Raw genomic sequence first — 23,124 nt, forward strand, 5'->3', positions numbered from 1 at the left:
TTTATACCTCTGTCTGACTCTGAATCACTTCTGGTACCCCATATTCACAGTTTACCTCGTTCATGAGCTTCTTTGCGGTTACCTACTTGTTTGCCTTGGTAACAGGGTCGGCCTCCAACCTGCAAAGACATCAACAACAACAAGCACGTATTCATACTTCCCAACAAGTGGGAGCTGAACGTAGTCAATTTGCAATCCCTGAAATGGGTAGAGTGGTCCCGGCAAGTGTGATGTGGCAAATTTACTTCTGCCCTGACTCACCTATGGCATAGATCATGCTAAACTGGACAAATGATGCAGCAGCTACAGAGAACCCAGAAGTCGCCCATCCTCTTTCAAGCGTCGTCGTCATTGCTGCTTTACTAGGTGGGTCTTTCCGTCCATCAGCTGGGCCATCATGGGGTACAGGAACTGTGGTAGGCAAGTGCTGTTGACTGTTCACCATACACGGTCCTGTTCCTGCTGCTCCCATATTAGTCCATTTATTCTTTCCTTCCTTGCTGGCTTGTAACTGTAAAAGTCTTTAGCATATCAAAGTCCAAATTTTTGTCAATGTCCAAAGTTTTTACCACTGACTCATGCGTCAGTATCTTTTCTTCTTTCTTCCACGGCTTGAGGGCCGCTGCCTTTGCTATGCTGTCAGCGAGGGTGTCGTCTCTCGCCTCTCCAGTGTAGGAATCGGTGCGAACTCTCAGCTTTGTCAGGTAGAAGTAGGGCCTTCCATGAGACTCTGCACTGCTGCACCATTCTCAATTGGTTGTCCTGCTTAAGGTAAAAACTGTCTGGCCTTCCATATTGGGCTGTAATCATGAGCTATGCCAGATGCATACCAGGAGTCAGTGTAAATGGTTGCCGTCTTACCTCTCGCCACTCTACTCGCCTCAGTGAGGGCCTTCAGTTCCGCTTCTTGTGCTGAGACATGCGGAGGCAGAGCTTCTGCTTCTAGGACATCTTGTTGTGTGACCACTGCATATCCGATGTGGAGTCATCAATCCTCACCCTGGTACCATCTGCAAAAAGCTTAACATATGCATTATCAACAGAGGTTCTGGTAACTGCTTGCATACCTGCAGTTTCTTACTGTATTAGTACTAAATAAATCGTGTTGATGTTCTATTTCACATGGCTCGGAATCTTGTTATCTTATTCCATTTATTTATTTTTTTTTTTTTAAACCCAATAGCTGATCTACAACACCTAGATCATCTATGACCCAGATCACCTATGCCTCCCCGCTTTTGAACCGGAATACTCAATGGAAAAAAAGAGTAATTGCGTTCAAACCAGTACAAGTTGAAAAAGGAAACCAAGAGGTAGAAAAACAAGCACTTTGTAGGTCAAGGTGACATTGTATGCAGCGAAGTCTGAGCGAAAATCTCCTTAAAATTTTTTTTTTTTTTTCCCTTCAGGTCGCAATTAGCATTTTTTAACACAAGGGGGCACAACACAAGTAAAATTTTACGTCACCTAGTGTAATAGTATTTCAGGGAACGTCCAGCGTTTAACTTTCACTTTCCTGTCGGAATATAATTATAGCTTCAGTGTAGACTGACACTAGAATATACAAAAGACTTAAGGAAAAACTAAAGAATACGGATGAATTAACATCCTACTCTGGGCAATTCAGTCCCTCTTTCTTCACATAAAAAGTAAAATTACTTCATCAAATTGCGTGAAAAAGTTTGCTGGGTGACTATAGGGAAATTATTCCATCTGTAGGAGCCTTCCATAACATCATCTGTCTGAGCATCCATTGGAGAAGCGGGCAGTGGAAAACAGAGCCCCTGGGAACATGAGAGCGTCCCCTGTCATGTATTCCTGGCCTCTGTCCCCCATGCATCAACTCCAATCTTCCATACACTATAAACCAGCTTAGTCATCTACTATGTCCCAAGCTGCATCTTCACAAAGGTTTGTTTCCCTGAACTTATCACACATCCAAAGTGGCCACATCTTGGAGTGCAACAAAGTCCGGTCAAACAAAACCTTACTTCAGACAATCATGATGTTAGCACTGGATACAGTGGCATTGGGGAATATAGGCCTCCCAAGTGCAGCAAAATGGCCACCAGAGGCAGAAAGGGACGGGGCTACAAATCTCCCAGGTGAGGCAAGATGGCTGCCAGAGGAAGGGGCAGGGCCAGGGGCGGCAGCACTTCCAGGTGAGACAAAATGGCCACTCGAGGAGGAAGGGGCGGGGCTAGGTCCTGTCTCGGATGGGGAGGGACCGGAAGTAACATCACACACCCTGAAAGTGAGCACATGGGGGGGGGGAGTAACTTCAGGGTGGGGGCAGGGCTCACCACATTTGCTGCAGAGTCACACTATGTGGGGTTTTAAACATTGCAAGTGTGGCCGCCATTACAGGGATGGGCTGTAGTCAACACAAAGGCATTACATTGTTCATAAGCAATACACATCTCCCACTATACTTTCTCATCTTGAATCTCTTTCTTACGTTATACCACCTCCTAGCAAAAACTAGCACCTAACACCTTTCTTTCTGCTGGGTTTCCTGCTCATCTTCTGAAAACTTTCTACCAGTCTATCTTACCATACTCATTTCTGCTTATCTGTCCATAACCTGACATTTCTTTCTGCAACTTTTCCTGATCCTTTTCTTTGTAAAACGTTTCTACATGTTTTGCATATTCCAAAACATCCTGTACTGATCCCTCATTCTATTCTACCTGCTTATTCTATCCTATCCGAAGTTTCTGGACACAATAGTGTTCCTCTTGTAAAATCTGCTTTCTTCAAATCCTTCCAATATAACCTCTCTTTCCCACTCAGATCACAATGCACATTAATTCTACAAAACACAAGACAAAGGGAACAGAAGGGTTAAGTGGGAAATGCTTTCAGTGGCTTAACTTCAGTCCACTCTCTTATCTGCAACCCTCCCCCAATAATAAACACTGCACATTCTTTAAACTGTCTGAAACACACAAAGACTTATTATTTTCAATGACCAAGAGTTCCTGGAAGCTTTAGCCGACACACACAGCACGGCTATAATTCTCCGCGTATATACCTTTCCACATATGAGAACATAACACGCTCAATCATACAGGTAAATATGCGTATCATAAATTTTCCTAACCTCACACTAGTTGCCTAGGAGTAAGTGTCTCTGGCGTGCTCCCTTAGACTTAAACAGCCAAGTCCGCCCTTCTGACACATTAACCCTCACAGAATTTATCTCCTGGTCTTGTATACACAATTTTTAACCGTCTCAGACATAATATACACAGCATACAAAATACCCCTTAGGCAGGTTAAAACGGTGGTCTTTTTTTCCGAGTAGAAAGAGCTATATTACCTGCCTTTCATTGATTTATCACTCTGGATCAGAAACAGGCAGATTAGCAGTCAGAATTCAGCTCACATCGGTAGATTTTACATAAAGCAATCTTACCGTGTTCTGTAGATTTTCGGGCCCCTGAGTTCTGCGTGCTATCTGCCGATCTCTGTATTTTTCCAGAATGAAAGAAATCAAAATCTCTACTCGGGCCCACCCAGAAGGACGCCACTGATCTGGATTATGGTTTTCTCCAGCAGGTTTCGGGGTATTTTGTAGCTTCCAAATTGTATAGTGTGCACACATCATCGACCAGATCAGACACAAGCTATCAGTCTCATATCCAAAATGGCTCTGGAGAGAAACACCCAGATAGCCCCCTTTTATTGCAAGACATAACACCTGCCCTTTAATGGGCGTGCAACAGATTACATCAGTAACATATAGGATTCTCATTTGTCGGATCATATAGAATCCCCCACCCCTCTCCGAAGTCCACTGTGTGTCTCATTTGTCCTTTGTTCTATTACTTTCAGTTTTAACCGCATGTATCTCTTTGTTGCAGAAGTTAGTATGGAGAAGTTTCTGTGTGGGGGATGGGAAAGGACTGGGGAAACACTCAGTATTGAATACAAGCAATAACATATAACACTGTGATTTAACTCTTTCCTTATGCAGCAGAGTTCCACATTAGGCTGAAGTCACAAAACACACATAATATGTATAGTTTAGTACAAATCGATAGACATTTTACACTGACTAATCATCATGTCTATCACATTACGACAAGCACTGATTGAGGCGCTCGTCGGTCGGAGCTCGTTTAATTGTCCTTTACACGGGCTGAGAATCAGCTTCTGGGGATGGAGGTCTGCTAATCCGGTCGCTCATCGCCACAGGCTGCCTGTATATCTCCCCGGTCACACATACTTGCCTAAACTGAACGATCAACCAACAAACGAGCTTTCACTCACTCCTCTGCTAATTACTGGTCCCATCTTATGGCTTGATTTCCGGAAGAAGAAGCACTCAGAGGAACATTCGGCCACGATAATTGGCAAGTATAAAGGGTACACTGGACGACCGTCGGGCACTTCAGTGATAATCACTCCATTGCTTTCACACAGTAGCAGGGATTGCTCAGTGAATGGAGGCGGAGCCAGACGGAGATTGTTCTGGTTGCTCATGTCTATTCACAGTCAACAGTCAGTCGTCCATAGATGATTGACTGCCTGTTTACACAGGCCGATCAGCATTTGGTGCAGCGTTCTAAGACAGCAGAAAGGGCAGTCCTAAGCTCTCGCTCATGACCTGAAGGTTGCAGGTTCAATTCCCGCTTGGTTCAGGTAGCTGGCTCAAGGTTTATTCAGCCTCCCATCCTTCCGAGGTCGGAAAAATGCATACCCAGCTTGCTGGAGGGTAATAAATAAATTACATGAAAGTGCTACACAATAAGTTGGCGCTAAACAAGATTTATTTTATTTTCCATGTTGAAGCAGAACAACTAATGAATTATCATTCGTCATTCAGTTAGTGCCGGCATTTAGACTCAACGATTATTCTAGCAATCAAATGAGAATCTGAATGATGATTATCCCGTGTAAAAGTGCCCTTAAACTAGTGAACAAGCAAGTGACGTCACCGCTAACCTGTTCGCTTTCGTGCAGACTGTTTATACAGGCAGATGCTTTGTTGGCTCGTTCAAATGAGAATCGTTTAGTCACTGTATAAGTGAATAAGAGCGACTGAACGAGCGCTGAGTAAACCGTATGATAAGCAAATGACCCCACAATGATTTTATGCCTGTTCGGATGGAACGATTATGGTTCACTTTTGCTCGTTTGAACAATAATCGTTACGTGTAAAAGCCCCCTTAGATCTCATTGGTTTGTACAGTAATTCTATCTTCTCTTCCTATGCAGGGCAGCTAAATGCAGTTTATTGTTCCTTGTTATTAGCTATGCCAGGCTGAAGAGAGCCTGAAAATAGTGGGATCACAGACACAAAGTCCAGAAAAGTTCCTGCCCTCATGATTACTACTGATTCCCAGTCCTGAGAACCTCCAGGGACACTTCCATATATAGAGATACATTAAATTAGCAGCTTGTATGATTTTAACGTTACTGGCCCTTTAAAAAAGAAAAGCAAAACACCAACCATATGTATCTACATGTAATCTCATCATCACGTAAGAAGTATAGCTGGTGTAAGACTATGCAAAGACAATAAACATAAACTCATAGTTCGAGTGTCTTCAGCATGTCATTCTGACTTGAGACCAGTTATCTTCAGTCATCACATGACCGACATCAAGAGGGCAAATTTCAGCATCGCGTCAAACTTATAAATTCTGCATTATCTAATTGTTGTTTATACTTATCAAAAATACGATGGAGACAGTGGGGGTCATTGTGAAGTGGCCTGAAATGCGTATATCTGGCGCCTCCATAATTGTCTTAATTGTCATGTCTTCAATGTGGATGCTCTGTGCAAATTGTCTTGTCACTAGTTATGTGTATTGCACAGCTGCAGCTTGGAAGAGGTTAATGGCTATGAATGTCTGGGATATGTCTGGAAGTGTAACAATTTATGTTGTCACGTGTGCATGAATGATATATGTGACTGCAAGGTGCAAATGGGGGGTCCATCTTCTCTGATCTGGTAGAGCAGCAGTTGGAGTGTGAGTGCCAGCCACATGGGGGTACCTTCAACCCTCATGCGGTGAAGAATAGAAGCTGAAGAGAGGTACCCTGGAAGTCCATGCCTACCCCTACCCTAAAGAGAGTGGTGAGAAGTGGAGAGAGAGACCGCCGTGCAGTGTTCTAGATACAGATAGCTAGGACTGTAGGCTCGGTTTCATTCTGAGTTTTTCCTCCGACCTCCTCAATTGTTTTCCTGCACTGGTGTGTGAATTTATCTACGAACTGTAATCCCGTGTCAAAGTATCTTCTATAAGTAAAGTTCTGGTTGCTGACTGTACCCGGCAACTGAGCGTTTTCAAGTTATTCCATGTGTGTAGACTCTATCATTTCACGTCGCATACACCACGGAGTAAGGAATGGTGGCGTCACCCGTAACAAAAATCCGAAGTTCAGTTACTCAACTTTATTCAGGTAACCGCGATACCAGTGTTACCTGTAGAGGCCTGTCAGTGCCTTGTCAAAGGGTTACCCGCATCCTTCAGGGGAAGAGATGGTAGTGCCACCGTGACATCCCTAACAGCTACCCCGCCCTCTTCTCAATGGTGTGCTTTGTCAACGAGTTACCTGCATCCCTCAGGGGAGGAGAGGGTAGTGCCACTGTGACATCCCTAACTGCTACCCAGCCCTCTTCTCAATGGTGTGCCTTGCGTCTCGGTCGCTGCAATTGTTCTTATCCTTCTACAAATCTCTCCATAACACATTCCAGAAAAATTCTAATGGTTCTATACTGAATGGCAAGTTTATTAGACCCCCCCCCCCCCATCCAGTTGCAATTGTACCTCATTTGGTCTTCAGAACTGCCGATATTGCAGGATATAAATATTAGGTGACCAGCGGGGTTGTTGATCCGGGTCTTGGAGTTAGGTAGGAACTCAAATGTTGATTCAGGGATTATTCTGACTGCGATAGAGTCAGGAAGGATTTTTTTTCTTCTAGATGAGACCATTGGCTCCTTGGGGATTTTTTTGCCTTCCTCTGGACCCACAGTGGAGGGGGTTTGAAAGAGGCTGAACTAGAAGGACAGGACACTGTCTTCATTCACCCTGACATACTATGTATCATGGCATAGGTTCTACCAGGTATTGAAATCGCTGTACATGAATATTGGCCCATGCGGACAAGAAGCTTCTTGTAGTTGCTGCTTTTTAAATTTATAAGGGGGGCCGTCGTAAATGCAAACGCATTTGCAAATACTTGTACACCCATGCAAATGATTTTTTAGTCAAGCAAATGTTTTTGCACCAAAATGAAGCTCTGTCCCCGGAATGTGCATGAACTTCCTGAGGAGGTGGGAAGTAATAGAGAGGTGCACCAGAGATGTGACACAGTGGAGAGGACTGTGGACTGTGTGTAGCTGTTCGAGATAATTGAGAGACTCTGTGGGCTGCTAGCTGTGGCTATGAAGAAGTGCTGCAGGAGTTCGGACTGCGAATTCACTAAGGGCACAGCCATTTGGACTCTGTTGGAACCATTACAGAGACTGAGCCTTTCTTCTCTAGTTGAATGCTTTGGGGACCGGCCATGGACATTGGAAAACTCTGTACCCCCATCTCTGTGAGAAAGGCACTGGAGTTCCTAAGTGAGCAAAGTAACTCTGTGAAAACAAACTGTGTTCATACAAGCAGATATAGACCATAAGCAGGCCTGCTAGGTAGAGACTTTGATGTACATCATTTTATTCATCATTGGAGCTTTGAGTTGGAAGGAACTTTTCTCTTGTTGTGCATTGCCTTCTCAGAAACTCATTCAGTAAATACTGACTGTGCGGAGAGCCACTATGTTTATTGGACTATGCCTTACTCTAGAAACGGTACATGACTGTCCCGTTGTACAAGCAATCTCCTATGAAAGTGTGCATCAATTGTGCATTGTTTACCATATGTGATGCAGGTTACAATTATCAGGTAGGGATAGACAGGCCTTATCACTAAATGTTAAAGTGTTGCATTACTGTTATCAATATCTTGTTCAAGTATATCTACCTGTTCCCATCTATAATAAAAAGCTGTATTTTTGTAGATCGTTGTCCACCTCAAATCTTGTACCCTGTGTCAACTACCACCATTACAAATGGAGACAGAGGCACCCCATCAATGAAGCAAGTTGAGTCCTCTACCTCAGGCGGTGACTCTTCCCAACTGTAAGGGGCGGCAATTCACAGAAGAGCCCCTATCTGCATGCAAGTTAATTAAATTCGCATCTTTAAGACCCCCTCATTGAGAAGATGTAAATTCCACAGCAGAAACACTAATGAAAGAAGATTAGAATTCCGCACCACATGTCACTTTCTGCACGGGTTATGTGGATTTTTTCCGTAGCTTGTGGACCAGGTTTTCAAAATCCTCTTTGTTGCTACTGTAAAGGCCACGCAATTTTTGTGCACAGTGTCCGCACGGAAATTTTGTGGCCAATCCGCCCCGTCTGGACTGTGCTGAATGCAATATAAGTGAGATTACAATACAAGTATCATTCTATTAGCTGACCTGTAGTCTGTTATTTGTGGCTCTTCAACTGCTGTGAAACTAAAACTCCCAACATGCCTCAACAGCCAGCTGTCAAGAATGCAAAAAATATATATAGATTAAAAATATATGGATTTTCTTTTTAACTTTTTTTTGGTGTGCAATGTATTCTTCCAGTAATATATACACAAAGTTGAAAGCAGCACACAGACGTACCCTCTAGCCAAAAAAGGGAGACAATAACTGGACAATCCTGCACGTTCCAGATAAATGGTTCTGGATCCTGAACCACACCTTTGCAAGCAATCCTGTACGTAGTGGAGTAGCAGTCAGGGGTACCAATAAGCAAAAATTTCACTCAAATCCTTGAAGGTGAACACATCTTTATTGTGGCTGTTTCACATAGCTATGTGATGCGGGCTATGTCTCGGCCCGTTGCTTGTGGTGACAAGAACCATGAACACGGATGTGTACCCCGACATGCTAGACAATAATGTGCTGCTGACAATGTGACAATACTCTAGGAATGGTCAGCCATACTTCCAATGAGACAACGCGCCTTGTCACACATCTGCAGCGTCCAAGGAGAGGGTCCACAGTCAAGGAGACAGCGGGGTAGATTAAGGCCTTGTCACGAGGCTGTACTATCTCTTCCCCTGAGGGTAGCATGGGACCCATCCAAGTTACTGCTGGGGGAGTTTCACAGGGTAACCCAAGTAGCAGTTTACCTTAAGATCCTTTTGTCACTCGTGACGCCACCATTCCGTCATCTGCAGTGAATCCAGACAACGTTAATATAGAGTCCACACACAGGGGTAACATTTCAGAGCAGAACCGGAAATGGCCGGTTAAGCTTATTTACTTGTGTCAACAATCAACAGTCCAAGCAATTTATACACATGCCATCAGGACACTGGTGGAAACAAATTAGTGGTGTGACAGGGAGGAATCACAGGATGACAGACAAGTCCACAGTCCACGTTATCTCTACCGGTCAACACTCACGTTTAGGGAAGGGCATTCAGCAATGCATGGTGGTTCCTCTCACTCTCTCAGTCCTCCAGGTCAATAGCAGAAAGGCCTGGGTGAATTGGGCCCAGGGCACACACAGGGCAATCACTCAGCCTCTTCCATCCTGGAGCTCCTCACAAGACAAGGCACAGTCTCTCCTACTCAAGAGAAGTTCTTTGCTTCCACTCCTAGGCTCTCAAGAAGAAGAACCTTTTTCCAGAAGACCCAAAATGCCAAATACTAAAAGACTCTACCACCAGTTCCACGTGTACACATATATACCACATGGTCACATGACATAAAACAAGAGATATTTTTCACAGATAAGCCAAAAAGCAACCCATTCAGTGCTGCAGAGGTGCAATACACATCAAATTCATGCACATAGAAGACACTGACAACACAAATGCACAAGACAAACTCAGTAATACTTATGGAGGGGTCCTGTTAACTCTGGGCCACTACACATGCAACACTGTTCTACGATTGGATTAGCTGCAAAATGTCCAACCTGAACCCCACTGAACATCTTTGGGAAGAACTGGAACATCAGGTCCGGAAATAGGAACAGCATTTATCTTTAAGAGAACCCGTCAGACATTTGCAGAATGAATGGAGGGAAATACCAGTTGAAGTGTATCAGACATTAGTAGAAAAAGTGTGCCATGGAGAGTATTTGATGTTGTTTAGGCCGAAGGAGCCCCACTAAGTATTAACATATGGAAAAACACACTATTTCTGATTCTTGCTCAGATGTCCAATTACTTTTGCTAGGATAGTATACATAAATGGTCACATGTACAAGCCCTTATAGAATCCTTGGAGTGAGAGGGAACATGAGTTGCCACCTTCAAGATGGAAATACAGAATTGGAACCCCTTGTTTCACAGTATCTGTGGGGTCCAGCTGTCTGGATTGGATAACAGCCTTTAAAGCTCTAAACCCAGTGTATGTTTCTGGAGAACAGCGTTCTACAGCCCTTCGGTCGAATAACGTAATTCTTTATCTGCATGTAGTTCCAGCTTATACACAAAGGGAGTGGAAACTTATTCATCACAAATTAGTAATCTGTTTATTGTATGCATTGGCTGTAATTGTATGGCAGCTGAGGGTCAGCTTCTTGTCAGATACCACACTCGCCTTAATGAGCTCTCCTTTCTATGAGTTCATATATAGGGTACTGGTGTATCTTGTCTCCAGCGGAAGAATAAGTGGAGACATGGGTTGGCCTGCTTGCGTTGTAGGGAAGGGCTTGTTGATGCCCACCACAGTGCTCCCATCTATGCTGCCGAAGACTCTGCTGTCAGTGTCTCGCTTCCCATGCCGACCCCGCATCACCCACTGCTTTGTGACTGTCAGCTGCTGTCTATCAGCTCCCTCTGCATCGCGTCCGCGGTCGCATCTCCGCTGTCACTCTGCTCCTCCACCCGCTGCAATCCTCTGCTTATGGCCCCACTGTCACTGTGTCCCCCGCGCTGTGCCATGTCATGGAGCCACGCTCCCTTACTCTCCCCTGGCGCTGTCCTCCCCTCCGTGCTACCGGCTGTACTGTCAGTGTCCTCCTCGGCCGCTGCTATCAGTCTCCTCTGCAAGCACCCTGTTCCCTCATTCCCCCTGACACTCTGTGCTCCTGGCTGCCGCCCGCTGTCAGCCTCCTCTCCGTGCGCCTGTGCTCACTCACTCTCCCCCCGGAGCTCTGTGCTCCCCGCTGCTGCCCGCTGTCTGTCTCTCCTCTAGAAAATCACAGGGGCAGAGGGAACTACTTTATAAAGCCTTAGTCACAGACGAACCCTAAAATAATCTGTATTGATATATGTTAAAAACGTTGGGCTTAGAAGAATCTACAATTAGTGAAGACAAGACGTACACAAACAGACAAGACACGTGTGCTCTTCCTTAGCACAGTATTACGAAAAGGTGGATCAAATGATGATTGCAGATGTATGTTATATCAGAAACTGATTTTTTTCTGTAAGAACCTCCCACAAAAAACAAATAAAAATAGGAGATTGGAGGATCTCCAGTATCTAAATTCGAACCTAGGAAATTTATGCATATTGACTGTCATGATTCAGTACTGGTATAATATATTACAGTCTAATACTAGAGATGAGCGATCATACTCATCCGAGCTTGATACTCGTTCGAGTATTAGTGTGTTCGAGATGCTCGTTACTAGAGACGAGCACCACGCGATGTCCGAGTTACTTTCACTTTCATCTCTGAGACGTTAGCGCGCTTTTCTGGCCAATAGAAAGACAGGGAAGGCATTACAACTTCCCCCTGCGACCTTCAAGCCCTATACCACCCCCTGCAGTGAGTGGCTGGCGAGATCAGGTGTCACCCGAGTATATAAATCGGCCACTCCCGCGGCTCGCCACAGATGCATTCTGACATAGCTCAGGGAAAGTGCTGCTGATGCTGGAGCTGCTATAGGGAGAGTGTTAGGAGGGATTTTAGGCTTCAAGAACCCCAACGGTCCTTCTTAGGGCCACATCTGACCATGTGCAGTACTGTTGAGGCTGCTTTTAGCAGTGTTGCACTTTTTTTTTTTCTTTGTATATCGGCCATGCAGAGCATTGCGTCCTCAGTCTGCAGTAATTTTACATAGTATAAATTGCGCAAAATTCTTTCCTGGCTCTGCGTTGCCCGTTACATCACCGCTGTCATCCTGTCCAGAGGGAAACAGTCTGCAGTAATTTTACATAGTATAGGGCCAGTAGTGCTGAGGCAGGGACAGTGAAAAAGGTGAAAGATATACTGTCTATATAGGCAGTGGGCTTTTCCCAAAAATTTGGGGAAAAAAATCTATTTGGGCTGCCTGTGACCGTCCTCAGTGTACTGCGTCTCTGCTGGGGGTAGTAGTCCTAATTAATACGCAGCCAGCTAAGTGTTACAGCAGGCTTGCGCAAAATTCTTTCCTGGCTCTGCTGTGCGTTCCGTAAGCGAAGTCAGCCTCCAAACACAGGCCAATAAGCGGCACATTTAATTACAGCGTTCTGTGTCTGCACTACTGGTAATACACCATGCTGAGGGGTAGGGGTAGGCCTAGAGGAGGTGGACGCGGGCGAGGACGCGGAGGCCCAAGTCAGGGTGTGGGCACAGGCCGAGCTCCTGATCCAGGTGTATCGCAGACGATTGCTGCGGGATTAGGAGAGAAGCACGTTTCTGGCGTCCCCACATTCATCTCACAATTATTGGGTCCACGCGGTAGACCTTTATTAGAAAATGAGCAGTGTGAGCAGGTCCTGTCGTGGATGGCAGAAAGTGCATCCAGCAATCTATCGACCACCCAGACTTCTACGCCGTCCACTGCTGCAACTCTGAATCCTCTGGCTGCTGCTCCTCCTTCCTCCCAGCCTCCTCACTCCATTACAATGACACATTCTGAGGAGCAGGCAGACTCCCAGGAACTGTTCTCGGGCCCCTGCCCAGAATGGGCAGCAATGGTTCCTCTCCCACTGGAGGAGTTTGTCGTGACCGATGCCCAATCTTTGGAAAGTTCCCGGGGTCCGGGGGATGAGGCTGGGGACTTCCGGCAACTGTGTCAAGAGCTTTCAGTGGGTGAGGACGATGACGATGAGACACAGTTGTCTATCACTCAGGTAGTAGTAATTGGAGTAAGTCCGAGAGAGGAGCGCACAGAGGATTCGGAGGAAGAGCAGCAGGACGATGAGGTGACTGACCCCACCTGGTTTGCTAAGCCTATTGAAGACAGGTCTTCAGAGGGGGAGGCAAGTGCAGCAGCAGGGCAGGTTGGAACAGCCAGTGCGGTGGCCAGGGGTAGAGGCAGGGCCAGACCATATAATACACTAACTGTTTCCCAAAGCGTCCCCTCGCGCCATGCCACCCTGCAGAGGCTGAGGTGCTCAAAGGTCTGGCAGTTTTTCCCTGAGAGGTCAGACGACCGACGAACAGTGGTGTGCAACCTTTGTCGCGCCAAGATCAGCCAGGGAGCCACCACCACCAGCCTCACCACCACCAGCATGCGCAGACATATGATGGCCAAGCACCCCACAAGGTGGGACGCAGGCCGTTCACCGCCTCCGGTTTGCACCACTGCCTCTCCCCCTGTGCCCCAACCTGCCACTGAGATCCAACCCCCCTCTCAGGACACAGGCACTACCGTCTCCTGGCATGCACCCACACCCTCACCTCCGCTGTCCTCGGCCCCATCCACCAATGTCTTTCAGCGCACCGTCCAGCCGTCGCTAGCGCAAGTGTTGGAGCGCAAGCGCAAGTACGCCGCCACACACCCACACGCTCAAGTGTTAAACCTGCACATAGCCAAATTGATCAGCCTGGAGATGCTGCCGTATAGGCTTGTGGAAATGGAGGCTTTCAAAAGCATGATGATGGCGGCGGCGGCCCCGCGCTACTTGGTTCCCAGTCGCCACTACTTTTCCCCATGTGCCGTCCCAGCCCTGCACGACCACGTCTCCCGCAACATTGTACGCGCCCTCACCAATGCGGTTACTGCCACGGTCCACTTAACAACAGACACGTGGACAAGCACAGGCGGGCAGGGCCACTACATCTCCCTGACGGCACATTGGGTGAATTTAGTGGAGGCTGGGACAGAGTCAGAGCCTGGGACCGCTCACGTCCTACCCACCCCCAGAATTGCGGGCCACAGCTCGGTGGTGGTATCTGCGGCGGTTTTGTCCAACAGGACCTGAGCAGCAAAAACGGCCCTTAGGCAGGAGGGCCCTCCTCAGGCTACTGTGTCTAGCTGTGCAGAGTAGTAGCCAACTGGCCTCATTCTGGGGCCGTGAGACTGGGCAAGGACACCCGTCGCATGTCCCTGCCGTTCTCTGACGAAAAGGTGGAAGTCCTTGTTATAGTCCGGCAGGCCCAATGCAGGGGCTGTAGAGATGGCTGTCTTCAAAAGAAAGAAACTTTCAAGCGCCTCCGGTCCTAGAAGAAATGGATCCGTCTTTAAAGCATCGTACAGAGGTTGCATCAGTAGAGAGGCTTCTGGGATCCATGATCTGCAGTAGGAGATTAGGCCAAGGAAAGCCTGTAACGCCCGCGCAGAGTTTGGCACTTGTATCCTCTGGACTGCCAGTATCCGTTCGTGGGTGAGGTGCCTGGCCCCCTGCGAGATGCAGTGACCAAGGAAAACCACCGAAGTGGAGCACCACTGGAGCTTGGAGAGAGATGCTTTGCAACCTTGGTCGGCCAGGAAGTAAAGCAGGCTTTCCGACGCCGCCTCAGCTGTGGGGAGATCATCGGCGCACAGCAAGAGGTCATCAACATATTGTAGGAGAACCACCGTAGTGTGTTCAGATTGCCATGGTGCGAGGATAGACGCAATGGCTTTCGCGAACTGACTTGGAGAATTCTGGGCCCCCTGAGGCATCACGGTCCATGTATATTGCCGGCCATCATGGGTGAAGGCAAAGAGAAATTGGCAGGACGAGTCCAACAGCATGCTGAAGAAGGCATTTGCAAGATCCACGACTGTGAAGTATGTGGCGGTGGGCGGTACCCCCGCCAACAGGGTATGTGGATTAGGCACAAGGGGTGTGTCCAAAATGGTGGCCTCGTTCACTGCTCGGAGGTCCTGCACCATACGGTATTTCACCGGCATCCCCTTGGGTGTCTTCTTCTTTACTGGAAACAACGGGGTGTTGCAGGGAGATTCACAGGGTATGAGTGCCCCATTTTCCAAGAGTGCCTTCACTTGCCCTGCGATAGCCTGTGAGACAGCAATCTTGAGTGGATACTGCGGCCGACGTGGTAGGCTGGCTCCAGGTTTCAGTTTAACTACCACAGGTGGCACTCGGAGTTTACCGATGTCTTCCGGGCCTTTGGACCACAGTTTATCTGGAATTCGCTGGAGGACATCGGCCGGCACTGTATTAGGGTTTTCCGTGCTGACTGCAAGGAGTAAAGGTTCTGATGCCAGAATCATCGTATCTTCTTCCGACAAAGGCGATGACACCTTTATTCCTCCATCCTCGGTATAGGTGATGGTGGCTTGCAGCTTGGATAGCAGGTCTGCTCCCAGCAGGTTTAGCGGAGATGTCTTGTGGATCACAAACCGTGCTAACACATTAGGGAGAGAGCCAATCTGTAGGGGTTTTGAAAGGGGGTGAGAGGTAGGACGTCCTTCTATGCCCATGGTCAAGATTTCGACATTGTCCAGCAGGGTCTTGAAAGGGAAATCCGCTTCCTTAATCACACTTCTGGCTGCACCTGTGTCCAGGAGGAAGGTAGTGGGACGGCCTGCAACGGAGAGGGTAACCTGGGCTTGTGGACCCGGCAGATCAATGTTGGTATCCCGCTGAGACATGGCCATAATGGACGCAGGCTTGCCACTGTCCTATTGTAGAAGGTCAGTGGCTGGAGGAGGTGGGGGAGGAAGTTGCTCTCTGGTACTTTGGCCGGAACGTCGCCTTCTTGGAGCGCGGCAGTCACGGCGGAGGTGTCCAGGGCGACCGCAATTGTAGCATGTACGCAGATCTGGTTGTCCAGGCTGTGGCACCCGAAATCTCTGCAGGGATGGGTCCTCTGCCAGCATTGCAAGTGTGTGTCCTTTTCCTTCTAGCCCCTTTGCTACCAGTAACAGCTTATCCATGGGCAATGTCTTGTATTCCGGACGAGATGTGATGAGGCCTTTCCGTATGGGTTCACGAAGTCCTGACACAAAGGCAGATGAAAGCATTTGGGCATGCGCTTTGGTTTGCGTGGAGAAGCCTAGGTCATTAAACAACTGAATCAGGCGAGTGTGGTACTTCTCCACAGATTCCCCCTTTTCCTGGGTGACGTCTTGGATGGTGGTCGCTTGATCTGCAAGACGATCCTGGGCCCACACCTTGATCTGTTCACAGAACTGAATACCGGATTCATATGTAACGTCGCTCTCCACCTTCAGTGGGTCCAGGTGCTTTTCAATCACTGGCCAGTAGGTGTCTCCTGCTTTAACTTCAGTAAGGGCCTGGAGGTCCTTCCAGGTAGCACTAAAATTCTTCTGAATTTGCACCAGTCTCCGGTAAAAAGGCATCGGCTGTCTCTCCGGGTCAGGGAGACTGGTGTTAAGGGTAGACGCCTGAGTGGGAGTAAAAGAAACGTACAACACAGGAGCATCAGCTGGAAGCCGGACTCCTGCGGACTTGGGAGGCTGTTGGCTGTGGGCTAAACGTGCAGGCCCGGGCATCCGGGCCCGCTGGTCTCCACTTGCGTTAATGAAGTGTTCAAGGCGATCCTGCGCACTTCGGATATCTCTCTGTACTCCTTGGAACTCCCCCAGTAGGCTACGGGTTACATTAGCACTAGAGGGGGATGGATCTGCCCATGGGTGGAGTCCATAGCCAGGGGCAAGGCTCGGGGAACCATCTTCCCCTAACATCATGAGGGGAAGGCTGCCAGAATTGAACTGGTTAGCTTGTTCTACAGTGCCTTCTAGGGATAGAGGCACAGTGTTGGATGGCACATGGAAAGAGCCATCTGCATGCAGCACTGGATACAGGGACGTCATAGAATTAGGATTCCCGGGTGTAGCAAGATGGCCGCCGGAGGAAGGGGCGGGGCCAGTTGAGGCAAGATGGCCGCCAGAGGAAGGGGCGGGGCCAGGTGAGGCAAGATGGCCGCTAGAGGAAGGGGCGGGGCCAGGTGAGGCAAGATGGCCGCTAGAGGAAGGGGCGGGGCCAGGTGAGGCAAGATGGCCGCCGGAGGAAGGGGCGGGGCCAGGTGAGGCAAGATGGCCGCTGGAGAGAGGGGCGGGGCCAGGTGAGGCAAGAGGGCCACCTGAGGAAGGGGCGGGGCCAGGTGAGGCAAGATGGCTGCCGGAGGAAGGGGCGGGGCCAGGTGAGGCAAGATGGCTGCCGGAGGAGGAAGGGGCGGGGCCAGGTCCTGTCCCTGATGGGGAGGGACCGGAAGTGATGTTACCGACACTAGAAGTGGACACAAAGGAAGAAGTAACATCACGGTAGGGGTGGGGCGCCCCACAATTACTGCAGACCTCACGCCATGTGGGATTTTGAACATTACAAACAAGGCAAGTCCAGCAGGGATGGCCGCCATCATAGGGAGGGGGTATAGTGGACACAAAGGCATTACACTGTTCATGATACAAGTAATACACATCCCCCCCCCTCCTTCACCTCCTCCTCCACCCAACTCTGCTCGTGTATCCCTTTTGCTACTCTATACCATGCCTCAGCAGACTGCAGCACCCCCCTGTCTGCCAGAGCCCCCTTTTTGTCCTTCAAAACTTTCCTCCATTGTTCTGGCTGTAATCTACCACCCCTAATCTTCTCCCATCCTGCAGCTTTCCTGATCCTCTCCCATTGTTCAGCAAACTCTGCTCCCTCCCTTTCAGCAACCAAATCACAAGCTCTATGGCCTTTGTCCTTGCTCACTTTGTTCCCCATTTTCTAAACAACCTGCGTCTATGCCTAACCTTCTCAATCTGCTCAACTATATTCTACCTACCAAGTCTATTCTATCTGAAGTTTCTGGACACAGTAGTGTTCCTCTTGTAAAATCTGCTTTCTTCAAATCCTTCCAATATAACCCCTCTTTCCCACTCAGATCACAATGCACATTAATTCTATAACACCGAACAAACGGTACAGACGGGATTACTGGAGAATACCCACAACGGCTCAAGGTATATGGCTCACCTACCTTAGCGACAGCCCACCCTCCACTAGTAATCCCCAACAGCACTCCCTGAACACAGCTTGGACAGGACATTTAGCTATACACAGAGACTGACGATTATATTCAGTGACCAAAGACCTCAACAGTATCCGGAGCCGTCAGCCGTCACAACGCACGGCTAAAATTCCCACGTATTCCTCCCTTTGTACAAGAGCATATACCGAGCTCAATCATACAAATGAATACACGTTTTTTCAAATTTACCTGCCCGCTCTCCAAGCATATTAGAGCAACTGTGCCCTATTACCTAGGGGAGCGTGGCCCTCGGGCGTGCACCCTCAAAGCGTATAGGAACACAGACTATGTCCTGCTATACACTCGAGTCCGCCCCTCTATACACAAAAGGTTTATCCTCACAGAATTTGTCTCTTGGTCTTAGGTACACAGTCTTTAACCGTCTCAGACACAACAGCCACAGCATGCAAAATACCCCTAGACAGGTAACATGGTGATAATCGGGTGGACAGAACTAGAGTTATTACCTGCCTTTCAGTGAAGGTCTAGTCTGGATCAGATACAGGCAGATTTAGCAGTTAGAAATCAGTTTGACACAGGTAGATAAAGCAATCTTACCGTGTTCTGTAGATTTTGGGCCCCTGAGTTCCGCGTGCTATCTGCCGGTCTCTATACGTTCCAGGCTGCGACCTCACAGATCCACCCGCCCACCAAGGGACACCACTGAACTGGAATATGGTTTTCTCCAGCGGGCTTCAGGGTATTCTGCAGCTTCCTAATTGTGTAGAAGTAGTATGCGCACACTGACCAGGTCAAACACAAGGTATCAGTCTCATGCTCAACATGGCTCTTCTGGGAGGAACATCCACACAGGGCCTTTTATTGAAAAAGTATAACACCTGCCCTTTATGGGTGTTTAACAGATTACATCAGTAACATATATATATTCTTATTCGCTGGGTTATATAGAATTCCCCGCCTCCCCCTCTCCCCAACTCTCTCAAGTATACTGAGCTTTAACTGCTTTTTGTAAATTTTGAGAGGCTTCTCCTTCTACTATATAAAAAACGATTTTCCTTCTATGCTGGCAAAGAATCTTCAGAGCATGGTCGAATGCATTAAATCCTCTCTAGGTACCATCCTATAGATATATATCTAGATATTATGCAAATTTTTTTCTCCGGCACCTTACAAGCAGAATCTGATATATTTTCTAACACTATCTAATATCTGGGGTATCATTTACTTATGTATGACACTTTGATGGAGTGCTAAATGACAAAGAAAGGAGTGTATGCAGAACTTGTGCAAAAGTCTGCCTCTGTTAGTACCCTTAACCGCATTATCCTTTATTGGTTTGTTTGAATTTACTTTCAATTATTCCTCCTTATCGACCTTCTGGTGTAATATGTTAATCCATCAAGGGGCAGGACCTACGTTATGAGCTTCACTACGATATATAAATGCTCTATCAGGATCCAGGATGAGTGGGGTTAAATCTAAACCACGCCCCCTTCATGCCCCCTGTCAGATGGTATACAGATGTCATGTCTCACACACTGACATCTGACACTAAAACACATGCAAGGACGCGCCGCGCGATATAGCCTGCGTGCGTCGGACACTGTAACAGGATTTACACACCTGTACCCCCTAGGGACAAACCGCACCAAGGAACGATCGATAAAAGGCATAGGAGATACTTCTATGCGACGCTCCACCCATCCTGATACATTAGCCAATAAGGAGGCGCGCTGCGCTATGACGTCACCGCGCAGCGCGTCATGCGTTCCACCGTGGGACGCGGAAGCTCGCACACGGCTGCTAGATGTGAATACATCGCACTGAGACTCCCAATGATCGGTTGGGAAATAACAAACTGTGAAAGAAGGGGTTAACAGCATCACTCTATTCTACCATCGCTCTGCTAAGCAGAAGCATGTGAAATTGGACACAATGATCAGGTGGGCATTTCCTGGGACAACCACTACCGCCCCCTGGAGTCCCAATAGGCTGGAGGACATTACCCCTCCCATAGAGGAGGAGCCATACCTCCATTTAAACACTGTCAGTAGCTCCAACACCTCATAGCCGGCCGCTCACCATCAGAGCCGCAGGCGCTACCTCTCTTGCTCTGTCCCTGCCTCTTACCCCTGTCTAATCCAGCTAGGACTGACACTGTAGGGGTTCTGTCTTTCCTGGTCTCTATGAAAGAACTTTGAATGGAGTATTATCCCCCAGGTCTAGCCGAAACAACCCTCTATTCTCTGAAGCTAACTCTATCTGAGACTTATATTGCTACTTACCTGAGCTTCATCTGTGTAGGCAGTGCCCTCAGCACACACAGCCGGGATAACTACCAGCTGTGTGAGAAGGGTCGGCCATAGATCCTGGAGAAGCATTCGCTTTAACAAACACTGAGAGACAGAACAATTTCCATCTGGGTATTGCATTAATCCACACTGGTCACAGAAATCTACAGACCAATGCAAGTACCCTAATGGATATTGCAGGAATTCTCTAGGAGGGTATCACCTGGCCTTGCCGTAGTAGCCGGTGACTAAGCCTGATTAAAGGGCGCCATCTGCTACACGGAAGTGCTATCTGAGGCATTCAAATACTGGCACATACCATCTTATATGCCAGATGGGATGAATGACCCTCTCCCTTTCTGAATATTCAAATAGAGAGCCCGATAGCGGTACCAACACAGATACCGCACGGGAAGTGACAAGCAAGAAGAGGTGACTATCGAACAGGTGGCATCACCTTAGCAGTATCAAACTGCAGCAGGACTATGTCCTGACGCACTAATCCTGTTGCTCTATTATCTTTACGTACTTTTCGGGCAATAATTACCCGCGCTCCTGAGGAACTGCCCCCTACATGGGTAGGGAAACGCGTCGAGCGAGCTTTCCGAAACGTTCTGGTCAGCATCACTGACACACAATGAGCCCATGTGTTTAGCACCTGTATACACAATAACTGTGCTACCAATGGGAAGTTATTAAATAAAGTGTTCTAGCAACAAGAGTACACATAAGAATACTGTGCCCTAGTACAGATACCAATTCCTGTACCATATCAACATCTAAGTACAAATAATCCTTAGACGTGGATATCACTCTTTCACCTTCTGGAGTTCTATCCTCTCTCATTTGTATGAGCGGCAGCTATCTCTAAAAATCTATCCGAGAGATACGTTGTCTTACATATATCCATAAGGGCCTATTCTTTGCTTATATGTTACCTGTCCTTTTTACGTATTGTCTATAAGTGTTATATGTGAGCCCACAATTTTAGAAATTTTCAATAAATGTCATTATATTTTAATCTATATCTGTGAAGGCCAACTCTCTCAAGTAGAAGCCTTTGTCTTTAACATGTGTCCAAATCTGAAAGTGAAAGTAGATATCCCTTTGTTGGAGAAGGTCCTGTGTGGGGGATGGGGAGGGACTGGGAAAACACTCAATATTGAATACAGGTATATATATATATATATATGTATAACACTAGGACCTTTAACTCTTAGAGGCTGCTTGTGTAACTTATATATATATTCAGCTAACATTATACCACACATCTTTCTCCATGCCATTGTCCGGCAACTACCATGATGAAATTGTGTGGCCATTACACTCCACAGAGCTAAAAGTCATTACAATAACATAATACATTTGGTTTATACAAATCAATAGACATTTTATACTAATTATCATGTCTACTACATGATGGCCCATAATATTGCTAGATTTAAAAAAGCGGAATGGGGCCAATAGGAAATGATGTGCTGCATTCTGTTCTAGTGATTGGCTGGGATCACACGGGTTGGACTCCACTAATCCAGATGTGCAACCAATGTCTATGATGAGACAACCCTTTTATACGGTACTGAGCCATCATGAAAGATATTTTCAGTTAACTCTCATAGAGAACAGTAGTGTGTCTATCACCTACTCCCCTTCCTGGCTTCCATTGGCTGTTTGGAGTAATAATAATAATCTTTATTTATATAGTGCTAATATACTTTTCTGCACTTACACTTTGGGGATAACTTTAAAAAAAATGTCATAACGTCCAGTAATAAACCCATGAACGTCTTGAACTACCGGGGTGAGGGCCCTGCTTACAAGAGCTTGCAGACTATAAGGAAGTATACACATAGACTACTATACATACATAAAGCTGTGTGAGTGGATCCCCAGCTGTGTTTATGAATAATGGATGGATGTGGTGTGTGGGGGATGCAATGGGAAGAAGGGTCAGAGGTTGTCAAGGGAGATTGTAGAGACAGCGTAAAGGCAGAAGAGTTTAGCTTAGGAAATATGGTAGGTGTGTTTTTAGGGCACGCGTAAAGCTGTGGGCATTGGGAATTAGCCTGATTGTCTGGGATAGTGGGTTCCGGAAAACTGGTGCGGCTTGTGAAACATCTTGGAGGCGGGAGTAGGAGGTTTGAATTAGAGAGAAATTTACTCTAAGTTCTTAGCAGAGTGGAGAGCATGGATAGGGTAGTAGACCGAGATGAGGGAGGAGATTTAGGGTGATGCGTCATTGGGAAGGGCTTTATGGTTGAGAGTGATGAGTTTCAATTGTATTCTATATTGGACAGGCAATCAGTACAGTGACCGACACAGGGTGGAGGCGTCAGTATAGCGATGCCTCCAAAATGATAAGTCTGGCTACTGCATTCCGGTCAAATTTAGTTTAGTGAATGGAAGACCGATCTTGCAGTAATCAGACCAAGAGTGAATAAGGGCAATAGGAAGAGGTTCTGCAGTGAGGAAAGGACGGATTCGGGAGATGTTTCCTTTTTTCCAATCAATTTTTATTGAACATTTTCAAGCCTTACATTCAAAATCTATGAGATGTAGAAAGGTTATAAAACCATTTTAGATTCACAGATAGTGGCTGGTACGATATAACAGTGAACCATACAATTCTATATGTAACACAAAAGACTTAAAAAAGATACTTTAAGAGAGAACAGAGGAGAAGAAAAAATTAGAAACAAAGTTTAAGCAAT

The sequence above is a fragment of the Eleutherodactylus coqui genome, chromosome 3, assembly GCF_035609145.1.
Source record: "Eleutherodactylus coqui strain aEleCoq1 chromosome 3, aEleCoq1.hap1, whole genome shotgun sequence".
Taxonomy (NCBI): domain Eukaryota; kingdom Metazoa; phylum Chordata; class Amphibia; order Anura; family Eleutherodactylidae; genus Eleutherodactylus; species Eleutherodactylus coqui.